At 38.7% G+C, this 17,242-nt stretch overlaps 1 protein-coding gene across 1 annotated transcript in view; it reads right to left on the bottom strand.

The window, feature by feature from the left end:
• dab1a (DAB adaptor protein 1a) overlaps positions 1-17,242 on the bottom strand; it is a 227,618-nt gene that overhangs the window by 104,219 nt on the left and 106,157 nt on the right. The window lies entirely within an intron of this gene.

Below are 17,242 nucleotides of genomic sequence, written 5' to 3'. Positions count from 1 at the left end.
AAACAGGGAGAGAGAGAGGGAGGTATAACATTAAGAAAAAGCACTTGTCAGGTCGCCCATTAGAGTACCATTACAATACCAATCTCTGCTCCCCATCTTTCCTTTTCACAGTATGTGTGTAATTCTCTTGGTGTGCCTCTAGTCACCAGCGGGGAGATGAGATCATTACCTGTGACTGCAAGGCTAATGTCAAGCACAACCTACAAACACACGCACACACACCCACACGTACATACACGCATAAGCGTACAACAGGCAGACTAAAAAGAATAATGTGGCTCTGCCTCAGTAACAAAACTACGGTGACCGGGGGGCTTGTCTCCATTTGGATAAGGCAGCCTGTTTTACAACCTGCTTCCAACACCAGCAGATGAGAGAAACAAGAGGATACAGAGGGGAGGGAGAAATGACAGAAGGATGAATAGAGGAGCATCTAATTGGAGACACAGTGGGAACGAATAGCCTCCTCTCTCTTTCTGATGGGTGGAGAAAAAAAAGTCCTGCTCCACTGTATCAGGAAAAAAAAATACAGCTGCAGAGATGATGTGGCTCAGAATACGCTCATTAGCCGTTATGCAGCTGCGTCTGACAGAAGAGAGGGGATGCAAATGACGGGAAAAGGTGGAATTAGGTCAGAAGGTGGGGGTGACTGACCTGGGTTCTAATTAACTTCACCATCAGCCCGACAGCTCCTATTTCATGCTGCAGACTGTACCTTTGCAATATCACTACGGCAACAATGTGACATACTTGTGAGGGCAGGAAGACAGGAGCAAGTTTCTCTGTTTGCACTAAAGGAAACATTTGGTGGTGTGTAGTAGGACTGAAGTAGGTGCTTTATACAATTTGATTCAAATCATTTAAATCTTGCTAAAAGTCAGGTCAGCAAATTGCTTTGGTTTTGTTTGTTTGTGTGTCCTGATCTTTACGTAAATCTACAGAAAACATGTAAATTAAAAGAAGTACAATTATGACAAAGAGTCTCTAAAATAAAAACTGAAATTTTTTGTTCAGGCAGTAAGGCATGTTTTTAAGTCTAATACCTTGAAAGCTTATTCTTGTTTTCATATTGCTTTTCTGGCCTTGTAAATTGTTATAATGCACACTTTACTTCGGCCTTTAAGTCTGCACTTGTAAATTGTATATACATTTTATAAAAAAGGAATTATGGGATAAAGGAGCAGTGTATTTTTATATATTTATATTTGTTGTTTTTCTTTTATTCAAGATGTCTCTGTGCTAAAACTGATAAAATACAACACTAAACACTTCACACATCTCACTTCATACATCATGAAAATAAAGACAGATGTTGGCTTTATTTATTCTTCCTGTGCTCAAATGTGCAGCAACAAACTGTGTCAGGCCCCCCGCCCCCACCACCACCAACCCAACACTGAACTACACATGGTTCCCCTCCTAGAGTCAGCTCTTGTTCTCTCCTTTTAATTCTCTGTTTCTTGGTCTTTATTTAATTTTCCTGCATGTCACAGAGCCATCACTGGTGAGCATTGAAAAACCTATACATGCCATTTACAAAACATTTAAATCCACTCTGACCCGCACGCTCACAAAGTGTCTTTCATGTAATCATCTTGGAATCATGTGAAAAAGCTGAAGAATATTAACTATTAATCACACATTCATTATAGGCGAGCAGAATATGAAATAAATTAATCATGACATACATGGCTGTCTAGATTTTTATCCTTCATTCTTATCTGCCTTCACGTGATGTCAGGATGCATTGCAGGAAATTAATGCTGGCCAATGAGAGATCAGTGTGTGCGTGGAGGGAGGTGTGTGTGGGTGCACAAATCTGTCAGTGTAATGATATGCCCTTTGAGGTTCACCACTCCACTGTTCATCCAACATGTCATTTATGTACAGCAAATATGTTCAACCATGTTTTCTCCATTAGGCCATTTTGTCCGTTCGTTGTTTTCAGGTGGTACAGAATATATTATAAAAAGAAATGACAGATCCTGCCCGTGGTTCGTGATGGTATTATAATGATATTATAATTGTGTTAGCATAGTTTACACAAGAGGGTAAGACACCTACAACAATGGTTTTTACAATCAAAAGTAAGCATGTGATAATTATATATTATTAGACAATTATCATTTTTGATGAAAGGACTTCAGATTCAGAATGAGAAAAATATCTTTGAGACTAAAGTGAAAAAATGGCTTAAAAAAGACAATTCTGTGAACATCAACAAGCACCAGTTTACACAATTTAATACTTTTCTCTCAGTGTATTATGTTTCTCCTGTATGAGAAACATGAAAATGAGCTTGTATGAGTTTTATGTGTCAACGTGTACATTTTTAATTGTTGCTGTATTGTCACATTTTGTTTTATTTTACCAAGAGTTTAGCCTTTTGTATTAATAGTTTTATTGAAAGACCTAACCAAGGACAAGGAGCACAAACTAGCCATTAGCTAGAAGTCCTATCTACAAAGCAACAGATGGCATGTTTAAAATGTAGCATTGTTTTTGTTTTTAATTGCCTCTAGAGATTATATTTAAATAAACATAATTGTACCAAGTGCCAAAAAGCATTTTGGAAAAAAAAAGTTAGATGAACATAAATGTTCATTTATAGCAGACTTTAGGACCAGCAAGTGTTTACTTGAAGAATGAGTATCTTATTTGAACCATCTTTTACTATTTTTTTTATCTCTTTGCTGCTTCTTTCTCTCCATCTCTTGTGGTTGATGGCCCCCCTGCATGCTCCTAATAACCTATGATGAGTCCTCCACACTTGAGCACCCTCCCATCTGACGACTGCTGAGACTCACACACACACACGCACACACAACCCCACTGTGTTGGACACAGAGGGATGTGGATGATGACAGCCATCAGCAGGGCAATTAATGGGTCTGTCCCCTGGTTACAATACAAAGTGAGAGGAAGCAAAAAAAACAACATTAGCCAGTACAACTGAGTCCTAATGGCATAATTAGCCTAGCATGCTGCTCTCAGCTTGGACCTGAAAGCTCAGTAGCCTAGCCAACAGTGAGGCAAGAACATGGTGAAGTAGGAACACCAGAAAGATAAGATATTAGTGGAATAGTATAGTACGATTTAAATCTAAAAGAAGGCTGAAATCAAAGAGATGGATGCACTCTGCTTCAACAGGCAGACCCGAACTGTCTCTGCTTTACACTAAAAGAGAAAGCGATCAGGTATGTTGGGAGTACCAGAGACAAGTGAACGTGGAGAAAGTGATGGAAGCAAGTCAGCGAACTGAGGGGGAGGCATAAAAGAGAGATGGTCCAAGTGAGGAAGAGGAGAATGGTGCAGAGACAGGACCGTGCCTGTAGCATACTGATGCAGCTGTAAGACATGCAGTCAGCGTGGCCTTGACTAGGCAACCAAGCATGTGCTGCACAGGGCTGGGCTGCCACACAGTAACGTTACTTCACCTTCACATTTGAGCGTGTTGTTAATTAAGAATTGAAAATAAATATATGAAAAATAAAATAGAACCAAAACACGTGTTATTTATATAAATTCATGTCAGATTTTGATCTTGCTTACAAGTGATTGTGAGGGCACTGTGTTTGCTCCAGTGATGGTGACTGTTCATTATGCTACGTGTGTCTCCTCCTCCAAAGCCTCTGTTATCACAACAAGGAGCCCAAGCAGCTCCTGTGCTAGCTTTGTTTCCACACCACAGTCCCACTGGAACTCCTACAGCATATTCTGCTCTCCAAAGGCAGTATCCTGGAGCCGCTGCAGAAACATAGACCACCAAACCATCTCACACAGTTTGACTCAGGGACTGCTGAACAACATGCAACAATATGGAGTTTCTGTCTTTTACTTGGTATGAATGTTAAATGCATCAAGTATATTATAATTACAGTCACAAATCAAAGATTGTTGTAACAGTAAATAAAAATTAAAAGAAACAGACAGTGATTATTTCTATCACTTTGACAAATAAAACACATGTAACAATGTATTTGTAAGATGTGAATTAAACAGATTGTAATATTTTGATATAAAAAAGCAATATCCACTATAGTCTGAGTCTTTTAGGCACAAACATAGGCAGACAATCTTCTAATTCAAGTGCATGATGAAATCAATAAATTATTTAAAACAAAGTTAATCAACAAAAGATTGGAAGGAATAATAATAAATACTTTAGTAATTTACCCCAGACCAGCGGGGTATGGACACATCTCTATACCACTGAAACTGATCTAAGATCCTTGTTTGACCCACCTCAGAGTGATTCCCCTGATTTCCCCTTGCTGCCTGGAACAGCTGATTCTGACAGCTTTCAGGAAGAGCTTGGTTGGATCCTTCAGCCAGCTTCCATGTAATACTGTAGGTGAATCCCTACAACCCTGCTTACATGCATGTTGCAAAAAGCTCCCTAAACTTCTACTTATTTCTTTTAAAGACTTAATCCATAGGATTATATCAGGCTGTAATGAGGGTGAGCTGAGCTGATGTAAGCCTTACTTACACATCAAAAGTGACAAAGTGTGCTGCAGTTAAGATGAACATTTTCTTCTGAGTCATAACAGAGATGTAGGATTCTGGGATTTGGTCAGGAGTTGTAAGAGCTTCTTATGAAGATTTTTTTTTCCTTGTTAGATTTCTCATATATTGGGCCATAATATGGCTTTGATTGTGTCTGTTTCCCAGTTCCTCCACCCTCTCCATTCCTCCTCATGCTGTTGTTGGCTCAGATTTTTTACTTACGACGTGTCACACTGCATCCTGGTCACATTTGAGATCACAAAGTAATAAGCGAGGACTATTTTCTTTCCAAATGGAACCACATTGGGGAATCAGCGATGAAAACCTTGCAAATTTCTGATGTACTTTCCTCCCATCTTCCCTACTTGTACAGTTTCATGAGCCACATTAATACAAAGTGAACTGAAAGCAACAGGTCTTTAATAATCCAGAGAGATGGCTTTGACCTATCTTCAGCAAGCCTTTAGAAAGCTGTGTCATGACAGAGAAAGCAATGTGCTTGTCTGACAGGTTGTAAATATAGTCTTTCAAAAAGTTGTACTGGCTGCTTTTCTAAAAATTGGATTTTCTCTCCATAAACATTGAAGCAGCTATTTTAGCTAAACTTTCATTCCAAATAGGGAGGTTTTTTCCAGTTTTTTAGAAGCCTGGGTGTGCAGGAAGCTAGCTCTCTGTTGAAGTATTTTATCTATGTATGTCGTTTCCTAGAGAGGGAACCGGTTGCCCTGATTTTCACTCATCCTTCAGGCCATCAGCCTCCCTTCCACCAAGATCATCTCCAAAGTTGCCGTGAAGATGATGGTGGATATCAAAGAAGCCTTAGCTATACATTTCCAGAATGTCTCCCATCCGGTTGCAATTTCTTGTTTATGTACAATATGGGAATTGTAAATGATCAAACGTGGAATGCAAGATGAGGGTTAATGTGATGAGTACGTTTTGGTCAGATTCATGAGCATTTGGTAGCTCCTGCCAGAGGACCCTGAGGCTGGATTGGTCACATCTGACTGTACTTGATCCAAAATAATTAAGGAGTCTGGAGGAATTTCAGCACATAAAGTGCAAGAGTACAAGTCTATGCTTGAACGTGCTTTTCTGATCTCTCAGACAGCACTGTATAAGAAAACATGAAATTATAAAAGCTGATATAAGAACAGTGGCAAGAGATTACTCTGAGTCTAAGACTGCAATACAAAATTTTCTATTCCAATCATTTTTCTTTCCACAACACAATGCAAACCATATTTTGCACATATTATAAAGTATTAGAGTGGCTTCTTTACAGTCCAGAACTGCCCCGAACAGAATATGTCCCAAAAGAGTTTGTAAAAATTATGAGCTAAAAAAGTGAAACAAAGCTTGTGCTGTTTATACATTAGTTTGTAAGAAGAATGAGACTAAATGTTTTATTGCTTGGTATACTCATTGCAAGAACACCTCACCAGGTTTAATGAGAAGAAATGGGAAAACTACTAAATTACCAAGTCAACTTACCAGACAAAACATGAAAAATGTCAAATTTCAACAAGGTTTTTGGTCATATTTGTCTAACTTTTAGGGAATGTAGAATAAGAAAAAAAGGTCAACGAGGCATCGGCAGGGCAAAAAAATAAAATCATGTGAATAAGGCTGGTGAATTTAACATATAATTTAAAATTCCTCATGAAAACAATGGAAATTCTGCAAGTTATTATTGTAAGGAATGTGAAAAGTTTAGCAAAAGGGCTGTCTGTTTTTATCCTGCAGGATTTGACTCTGTCCAGCAGACACCAGGAGGCCTGATTGTGTCTGAATCTTTTATCTCCACCAGCCTGTCAGAAAGAGATCCAGAAATGGATTTAGTTCATTAGCAGAGATAAGAGCAGCATGCAGGGGGTAGAAAAGTACATTTCCAGCATATCTGAAAGTTTGTCACATTGTGGAAAAACAGGGAAAATTAAAAAGAAAAAAGAAAAATGAAAGGCTCAACAATGCTTTCCTTCATCTTTAATGAAAGAGAATGAGCAGAGCTGTCATTTTCTGTCTCCCACTGCTCTACCACAACCTGATTACGGTCTGATGATGATGACACCACTTCCTGACATCTAATTGAAATAATTTTGTGTGTAATCACTTTAAAAGACTGGCATGAGACATGCAAGCAAAGAAGTAGTTAAGAAAGCCAACAGCATTTTAATTGAATCTTCCCAGATGCGTCTGATTCCATCAAACAAGTGTAAAGCCACCAGGAGACAGGCTGAGACGCAGCAGCAGAGCCGTTCAATTGAGAGATGAATTGTGGAGTAATGGGCTTAGAGGCTGCGAGAGAGAGCAGGGTTTAGGTGGATATGCTTCAGCCATTCTTTCGCACTTGCACACTTTATCCCACATAATCTGTAAGAAATCTTCAGAGCAGCACAGCGTATCAAAGTTGACTTTCTGAGAAACTGATTTTTAATACAGTATTTCTTACAAACAACCCAAGTACAGTTTTTACACTATTATTACTGATTCCCTAAAACCTCTTGCTGAGTCCCGGAGCACCAAAGCTGATGGTTCGTGGTCACAAGGCAAAGACAGTTAGCGAGTTTTGTTGGGATATAATGATTCAAATGCTCTGTCTGGACCTCGGTGAGCAGTCCTTACTGTTTGGTGGGACTGTGACACCTCGGGGGTGACTCTGTGTATTGCTCATGGTGCATGAGACACTGAAAGCCCCGACCGGGGATAGCCTGTCCACAGCCATTTCCCTACTCTTTAATCTCAGCGGCCGACTGGAGAGAGCATAGCTGCACATTCCATTAATGTAAAGTGGGGCTTGAAGGCCTGTAATTTATTGGCTCTGCAGACTCGCCTCCCCTCATCTCACTCATACTGGCTAGCAGCCACCAAATACTCCCCCTGATACCAGTCGACATGCAGCACCCTGTGCACAACATTTTGCACTATTTCACTTTCTTCGTACCTTTAACTCCTCCTTCCTACACGCATCTTATAAATTTGGGTCTACTCCTTTCCTCTCATGCTTTTTTTTCTACAGTTTTTTTTTTTTTAATCAACAGTTTCTCTTGCTTCACCTGCCGCACTCAGCAGCGATTGCATCTGCAGAAGCCGCCGTGAGACAGATTTATTACATTTCATCCCAGAGATGCTCCAAAGGCTTTTGTTGGGAAAGGGAGCCAAGGATAAAAAGGAGACCCTGAACCTTTTATCTGCATCGCTGATTTAACCAGTTGGTTTAATTACCAACAAAATGACACACTTGCAAAGATAACAGCAGGAGGACAGAAGAATCCCCTGCTGGGTCAGAATAAATGTAAGAAAAACAGATTCGAAATTGACAGGAAATAAGTGAATAACATATTGTCTTACCTCTTAGTGATTCTACTTTTATAATGTTCCTGCTCTCCTTCTTTGTCTTTCGCTGATTGACCATTTAACACTTGTCCTTGATTTTTCCCTTTCCTTTTTACTGAAAAAACTCTACTAAAATTAATCACATTGAATGGTAACTGATGAAATTCCATCATAATTTTTGCACAATAATGCTAACCTGGGCAGTAATTTGCAAAGGCATTTAGTGCAGTATTTTTCAAAATCTTTGCGAATGACATATAAGAAAAATATACAAATAAATAAAAAACACTGTGCACAAATAAATCACACAAGAATTTTACTTTTCCAACACAGTACTTACATACACTGTTACATAACTGAGCTTATTAAACTATTTACAAATAACTCTACAATAAATACAGCCCAGGCATATAAGAAAAATGTTAATGAGTGAATTATGTGATGCTGCAGATTGACTGGTTACACTTTGTAGTTTTCAGCTGGCATCGTGTGAAAAACTCACGTCCTGTCAAACCTCCGGCTCACCCATTAAGCAGACAAAACTTGAGCTTATGTAGTCACAGTGACAACACGCTCCAAAAATGGTTTTCTGCTTTAAAGTAATTCTTGTTTTATTGAGTGTAAGATGTGCTGTGCGTGCATTTTAGAAACTTGAGATTATAAGTCAATTTGGGCAACATAAAGCCTCAATAAAAACTCAGTTTTTGTCAATACAAAATATTAATTTTTAATACTGAGTAAAAACAACCTTTGAGAAAAAATAAGAAAAGATCTGCTTGGTTGGTAAAAGTGTTATAACAGCTGTGTGACGAGCTTGACAATTCGACTAATGTCCTTTTCCACAACTGAAGAAAAAAACATTCAGAGGATTTGTTGGTTTATTTATATTTTGTTGAACATCTCCTTATGTGTCATATAGTATTGGGTTTTCCATCTGTTATCAATGAGCCAATTTAAATCTTGTAATTTCCTCAGTTGTTGTGTTGTCTGCTTTTGGGTTTTTGACCTTAAGATGATGCAATTAGCGTAATGGTGATTGATGCTGGGCTTTTTGATAAAATAGTAAGTCAATACTTATTATCACAATTGGCATACTATATCATAATAACAAAAAAGTAAAGTAATTCATGAGACTTTTCCCTGAAAAGTCCCTGGAAATATTATGAACAAATCACTTAGGATTTCCAGCAAATTCAGAAGTAAAATTAAAGCTAGAAAAACAAAATAATTTTTTTTAAGATAGCAGTAAAAACAAAGGGTGTTAGCTTTTGAAGTTTTCAAGTTTTGTTTTGTGTAAATAGGCAGTGACTGTCAGGAACATGGGTAATGTGTTTATGCTAAATGTTAAAGATAAGAAACAATTTTATTATTTGTATAAATCTTTGTGATATGAATGTATGCCAATTAAATGCCAATAAAATGGCAGAATTGTCTATGGCATGATTATTTCAGTTGTGAAATCTAAACAGAGCTAAAAAATCAATTAAAAAATAAATATATGTATATATATATATATATCATGAGAAGGCATGTGTGGATGAGAACTATAAGTTAAACAAAACAAATCAGAAGAAAAAAAGACTTTAATATAGTTCAAGTAGATGCAATAAAGTAGCTCCAATTTGTCTCTGAACTCCACAATTTGTAGACTCACTAAGTGGTAGTTAATGATAACAAAATGGCAACAGAATTAGTGAGACGATGAAGTAAGCAACCAATGTAATATGTATGAGTTGATTAAACTACTATGTGCGTAGTCTAAGAGGAGCTACGAGAGGGATGCAGTTGGCCAGTGGGCTGTCTCGTATTTATTCGTACAAGCGGGCAATACGTCTCTCTCTGTAAATTATTAAGGCATTTTCATAGTGTGACTGTGCAGGGTTATGTGTACACAGTCAAGGTAGAGGTTTGTTTAGAAGGGTCTCTGACCACAAAATAATAACATGATATTGCTACTTTGTGATCTCTGTGTGTTAATTGGTCCATTTTATTTAAAAAAAAAAAACAACAAAAAAACATGCAATGATACGATGGAAAAAAGAATCAAAATGAAAAAGACAACACAGTTAAGAAAAAGCAGGATAAATATGGAAAATGTGCTTCTTTTATATTTCTTACATTAAAATTGCACAATTCCCCTTCATTCTTTTTTCCCTTTTGTGGGAATGAGTGCATGATGGAAGTGCAAGTTCTTTCATTAGAAGTGTTTTGTATGTCTAACAGTAGGGGGTCCTGAGAGAGGTGCTGCATGGGTTAACGTGAAAATAACCATGCTAATCGCTATGCTAATTGCGCTTCTGAACGCAAGTTGGCACACGGTGAGCTATTTCACAGCAAACATCCGTGGTCTAAACTGTGAATAATGACCACTTTAGACTGTGCAAGAATATGTACACAGTGAAGTCCTGAAGGACGGGGTTAGTGGGCAGTTTGAGGAGAGAGGGAAGTAAGGAGAGGGAGAGGTGGGCAGAGGAAAAGCAGGGTAAGGAGAGATAGATAAAATGTTTGACAGCATTCTTCATAATAACTCACATGTGTCTGGCCACTCAGTCCCTGGCCAGTGTTTATCTGACAAAAAAAAAAGACAGCTCAAACTCCAAATGCACTCTTGTGGCTGCACATCTTGAATCATTTAGTCAGCTGTCTGCTGAAGAACCTCTTTCTCCTCCATCATAAATCTCTAAATTTGTTTTTATTACTGATAAAACATGATGAGCTTAAAGAAGTCTGCGCTGTTTGATTTCGAGGTGGTCACACAGTCGTTAAAACTGACATGGAGCACTTTTCCTGATGTTTTTTCTTTCTTCTATTAATTCTTTATAGGTTTTGTTTGAAAGCTGCATTAGAAGTGACAATGGCATTATGTCGAAAACACAGCCTTGACAGTCTTTCCAGTGAGTCATGTGTTTTTGAACAGCAAACCTTAAGTGCTCTGAACGGAAAAAGAAAGCATAAAATTTATTTAAATAGTCACACTTCAGAATGCGGCACAATAAAATAGTAAGCTGTCAAACACACCAGCGTGCAGCGTCACGTCAGAAAACCTTTTAAATATTTTTACAGTTTTAATCACAGGGTAAAACACATAAATCACATATGCTTGCACAAACTGCAGTAATCACGTTAATAGATTTTCGGACCCCAAAATTTTGAGATGTAACAATAAATTGGAGAATCTTATTGCTAAATGAAATGTAAACTCACTGCTGGCTAAAGTCTTAATCATTTTTATTTAACAGAAATAGATATGAGAGAAAGCTGTACATAATGAGTAAATTGTAGCATTGTCTGAGATTTAGTTATATATATATTTAGAACAAAGATGTGAACTAAAAAGGGGGCAAACTGTAAATCTGTGTTAAGAGAGACTTTCTCAGAATCCCAACTTTCTCCATGAGTTCTCATCTCATGAGGAACTCAGACCCCTGATACAAAGTTTTTTATCCCTCCGCCATCTCCAGCTATAATCACCTATTTTTTGTTTTTCTTTCTACACCTCCACATCATCTTTGCCTTGATCAGGAACCCACCTTTTGCTCTCCCTGTTTGTTCCAATTTCCTGTTTCCTGTCTGCACTCTGGACAAAGTCTAATATTAAAGATTACACAAGGGGTCCAACAACTGAAAACATGTCTGTGCATAGGCTGCCTTCATGTTACTAAACCAGTCTGAACTCCTCACTGGCACAAACAAGCAAATTGATCTGAAGGTGAAATCAGGACAACAATATTATGAAGGAAAGAATATTTATTTTAGATCATTTTAAAACCGAGCAGCCTAAGTAAACACATGTACATAGAGCCGCAGCCAAATGGCTATTAGGAAAACAGTGTCACTGAACACTCTGACAATGTAAACAGACAGATGTTAATGAAAAGGGGCAAAGTGACTTCTTTTGGTTATCGTTTAGCCTAGCATTTAGCCCAGCGCAGAGGTAAAAGCTGCCGCCATGGGAATGCTAATGAAAGTAAGGAAAACAAAGCCTGGCTAATGAGAGCTCTGAGATAAGAGAGCAGAGGCTATAGGACGCACATGTACACACATACACGCACAGCTCAAACTCCTCTCCTTCGACACTAATTAGACACGAAGGACTATATGTGGGGGAAGAGCGAGCTAAGCGTCCACATCAATATCGCAGTGTGCAACCCCGACTCGGCCACTACGGCCTTGAAGTCACAGAAGGAGCTTGAGATGGAGAAGAAAAAGGAAGGAAAAAGGAAATTAGCGCTGGGGTGAAACAAGCAGGGCAGGGAGAGATAAATCTGCAGAAATGGAAATGAATTTAAACCAATTGTGAAGCACAAGGTCAGGGTTTTTAATATCCACAACCAAGCAGTCTGATTCAGCGACTGACACTTTGACCTCCTGGGTCAACCTGCACATTGCCACGCACCATATAGCCATCTTTATGTGAGCTACACTCAACACACGTAATGAAGATCTGTCTACTTTGTCAATATTAGAAGAGCCAGCTGGCATTCTCTTATTTATCAAATTTGTGCAAAAATCTACAATTTGGTATTACTTAGGTTCCACATAAACAAAAGCTCTTTTTTTAAACAAAGTAATGTTTTAGAAGCAATCTGAAGCAATCTTAACCTTGATGAGATGAAAACAGAATGGAAATTAGTCATAATTAAACAAAAGAGACAAAACAAAACTACTGAAACAATAGTTTTTTAACAGAATAAGTAATGTTTACTAATTCTGATACCATGACACTTAAAGATTTACAAACAAAGCAAATGTTCACAGCAATCTGAAATGTTCAAGTTTGTTCAATACAAATATGCAAAATTGCCCTATAAAACACTAAAAAGGGATTAAAGTGACCTGTATTTGTTAGTGTTAAATTATAGAACAACACCAACATAAACCCCAAAATGTGTAATTAATTATTAGTTCTCAGAAGAGTTGTTAAAGCTTTTGTTTTTTTAAAGGATTCAAGGGTGAATGATTATTCTGTCTTTGTTATTGCTGTTAGTGGGTCGTTTCCTTTGAAGAGAATGAAGGCAGACCAAATAAAAGCATTTGGCTTCAGCAGGGAGCCTGTTCAGTAATGTTTGAATTACTTTATAATGTAAAACCATTTATATTTTATTGCACTGGGTATGATGACTGAATAACCTCAACCAAAACACACGGACACTTTCCCAAGAATCCATACAAAAAAGGAGAAACTAATCAAGTTTTAGTAACCTGGTCTCCTAAAAGCTGACTCTTAAACAACTGATAACTATTAGCAAGTGCCTTTTTTTAAAAAAAGTAAAAAAAGTCTGTCTGAATTGATCGTATCAGTAAACTGCTGGTATAAAAGCTTAAAATTGTGTATTTATGTTAAATAAATTTTATTAACTTACTTGGATCTGAAATCATGATCTTATTGTTAATAGTCAAAGTCAAATTTTTAGTTAAAATTAAACAAAGTAGCAATCTTGATAAGATGCCAAACTTGCTCACAAATTATGGAGTTAACATGTTAACTAAAGTTTGGGAGCCGGACCACGCCTCAACCACACCTCTAATCCCCTGACAAGCCATCTTGAAGTCGAGTCATCCTTGCTGCACAGTTTGTCTTGTGCTCTCAACATCTTCCATCCCTTCATCAATTCTTACTTATCTCATCCCTTCACCCCATTATTTTTTTTCAGGGTTGGCTCATCTTCAGCAGAGATACAACAGAGTGCTCCAGTCCACATCTTCCGATTCAGTTAAACCCATCCTGTTATGGTGGGTGGAAAAGGTGGCAAACCCAGAGCGCAGACTTATTGTAAGAACTAAAAGAAAACCAATTTATTTACAATAAACACAAAACAAAGGCTGACGTGGCAGCATACTAAACATAACAAAATCCAGGAATGAGACACAAGCAAACCTGAGACAAGACGGGAGGACAATTGGACAGAGCATGAAAGGAGAAAGTGACAATGAACCAGCAGTGAGTGGAGGAGATGACCGGGTTTTAAAACAGAGGGTAATTAGGTGAAGTGGGCACAGGTGAGTGATAACAACTAGGATCAGGTGAAGATGGGCGTGGCAGGAAAACAAGAGACTTACTGAGGAGTGAATGATGACAGGAAACAAGAGGAACAAGAACTGGACTAAGACAAGACTAACAAAGATAACTGAATAAAATAAACAATAAACTCAAACATGAAGACAACAAAAGCAATAACCTGAAATCAAAAACACAAATAAAACCAAAATCCTGACACATCCCCATGCAGTCCAATCTAGTACACCACACTTTTCTCATCACTTTCATCCTACATCCCTACCAGCCTCCACTTTCCATGTGGGGGGGTCCTAAGTTGACCAGGATGTTAGCCCAGTAAGCCAGAACCCCAACTCTGAGTCGCCTTCCTCCGATCCACCAATCATTAGACTTCTCAGATTAGACTCAACCTTCAGATCAACGCTATCTCTTGTCACAACTTCCTCTGTTCCTGCCACGCCTCCTGCTTCTAGTCATGCCTCTACCAAGTAACTTTCCTGTCTCACAGTCCCATGCCACGCCCATGTTGCCATGTCCACGTAATCATAGTCATCTGCTTCACCTGTTCACTCTAGTATATATACCCACAGCTCACAGTCCATAGTTGCCAGATTATTGAACGGTTTTACCAAGTAGATGTCCAGCGTACTCTCACAGCCCTTGCCTGATTCCTTGTGTTTTGACCCTTGCCTGACCCACGACCCACAAGCCTTGCCTACCCCCTTTTGGACACCTCTTCGGACTCTGCTTTCTGGTAACAGACCTCACCACTCACTACTGCACTTTGCCTCTTGGATTTTCCCTCTTTGGATTTGGTTGTTGTTTTTGGATTCACCGGTATTGACCCCTTGCCTGGACTCGGACTCTCTCTCTCGCCCAAGCCCCTTTCAGACATTCCTGTCTGCACCTGAACAACAACCCACAGAGGACTTACCTGTTCTGGTCCCGCTTCCTGGCGGTCACGTGAGTGCCCAGTTCAGAGACAGTGTTCCAGCTCCTAGTCCGTTAATAATAAACGTCTTAAAACTTTGTCTTTGTGTGCTAGTTCTGAATCCTGCCAAGCCCCGCCTTGCCAATCTCTCATCCTCAATTCTTTGTCTTTGAACAAACCTGGAAACTTATTTTGTTGTGGTGTGGTCTCTGCTAGTGAATTATGACATTGTGTTCAGCTGTGCAGAGACTTAGGGGTTAAATACTGATCTAATTGTTCTCACAATTACAATCTTGGTATATAAGTATGAAGGTGTATAACATTTTCTGTGAGTATAAAAAGAAAAGTCAAATTCATACCAAATTATATGCACTCTTATCTATAGAAAACAGTCAAATTTTGATTCAAATCTGCAACCATTCAGTTCAGTCCGATTAGAATCAGGAAGAACCCTACAGCAAAACTAGAACCAGAATAAACAACCATCTGCCGGTTTGAGGTTAAGAGGACAAATATCCTTCCATCCATTAATTTCTTTTACCTGCCGAGGACAAAAATATCTTAGGGAATTTATTAAGACCAAGGTTTTATTTTAAATTCTAAATAACCCTCCAGGCATATTTTTTCTTCACAACTATTATTGGACATTTGAGTTTATCTGCTGTTGAGCACAAACCTCTAGACTTTTCTCCTCCCAAGGTTTGACCTGATATCATTGCTCCTCCTCTTCTCCGAGCCTAAGGCTTTAGGTTAACTTAAAGTTGACATCTGTCACACATTTAATGTGTCCACATCAGTGTAGCTAAGCTCAGCTCAACCCTCTTTTGGTTCTGCGATGCTCATGTCTATGTGGAACATGGTAGCTCCATCTTTTATTTGTGAACAGTCAGAAGCAGCTTAAAGACAAACGGGTGTTTGCAGCCATTTCACTAAACTGTTCTGTAAAAGTATCTTTCGACTTTGTCTCCTCCTTTTGCTCTCGCTATCCATCCATCAAACCTCTATCTTCTATATTTCCCTTTTGTCCTTTCCAGATCCTACCCCTCTTTTGCAATCTATCTTTCTATATTTCTACAAGTTTTGCATTCTCGCTCATTCTCCATTTTTCACTCTCTTGTACAATCAATCAGTTCTGAATGACTCATTTGCTCAGTCTTTCAGTGCTGCATTTTCTCTCTGCCACAGAGGACTCCGTTAATTTTCTCTCCTCCCTCGCTCAGGCTCTCTCTATACGCTGCATGATAGAATCAAATGCTATTTGTCTATTAGGGGGAGATGGGGATATTTAATAAAGGGCCTGTAATAACTGTGTGTGGTTTCACGTGTGCGTGCAGGAGTGCAGATTTTGGAGCGGGCGGGAGAATATCCCCCCATTTTCCACCTTGATGAGGAAATTAACATGTTCATGATGAAAAGTCATCTCGACACCAATGGTGAATGTCGCAGTTAATTTTCTATTTAGCTACAGTAACCCTAACCAACTCTAATTGATTAGGTGATCAAAAGTAATTGGTATTAGGCTGCAGCAATGGATTCATTTGTCTTTTATGAATGCTAATTGACCCCTGACTGCCCCCGAGCCCACACCTTCCCATCTCTTCAGAGGTTCATGTTTCCTTTGCTGCTCTCACTGGACATTTGAGTCACTGAGCATTGTTCAAATACTCTCAAGCTTCTGCATGTATGTGGGTGGTCATGCATTGTGTCTGTGTGCCTCTGCTTGTGTATGAGTGATTAAGTATTCATGTCTCCGCTGCTGTGCCCCCCGGTCTTGGTAAGGAAACCAAACAATTCTTTTTTGACATCTATAATGTGGGACTTTCTACGTGCCAGCATTTGTGTGTGTGTGTGTAGGGGGGGGGGGGTGCGTTTGTGCATGTGTGCACGCTGAGCAGTCATATGTACCAGTATGGCAGAAAAGAGAGGCAGTACTTTAGGAATAAATGTGGGACGGATTTAAATAATCTCAACACCCATTTCTTCAATTTATGAGTGCCATTTATGATGGATAGGGGAAAAAATAGAATCAAAGAAATCTATCTTCCTCTCTGAGCTCCCTACTGAGCCTCTGGCACTCGGCAACATACAGTTTGTGTCTCTCTTACTCATACACAAACATTTTAAAGCCAAACACTAAAGCTCCCATATTGACAAAAAAGATACAGTAAGAAACACAAGCAGAGATTACTTCTAACATCTAACTGGGTTTTAGAAAAGCAGTAACTATTACCCCAATAAATCCACCATAACTACAGATTGTTTCAAGCTGATCATAAAGATATATTTAAGAAACATTTTTAAGCACAATAGAGTAATTTTGCTCTGTCCACATATGAGCTATTGATTTGTGTGGTAAAATTCCAGCTCAGTCTCTAGGGTAAAATGTGATTCAGTGTATTTAGAGGCTGTAGATCAATCTTAGCTGTCATCAATCTTCTACACAATCAGCCACATTTACATTAAGATGG

The sequence above is a fragment of the Kryptolebias marmoratus genome, linkage group LG24 (genome assembly GCF_001649575.2).
Source record: "Kryptolebias marmoratus isolate JLee-2015 linkage group LG24, ASM164957v2, whole genome shotgun sequence".
NCBI lineage: Eukaryota > Metazoa > Chordata > Actinopteri > Cyprinodontiformes > Rivulidae > Kryptolebias > Kryptolebias marmoratus.
The sequence above is the reverse complement of the archived record's forward strand: the minus strand, read 5'-3'. Positions and strand labels throughout refer to the sequence as shown.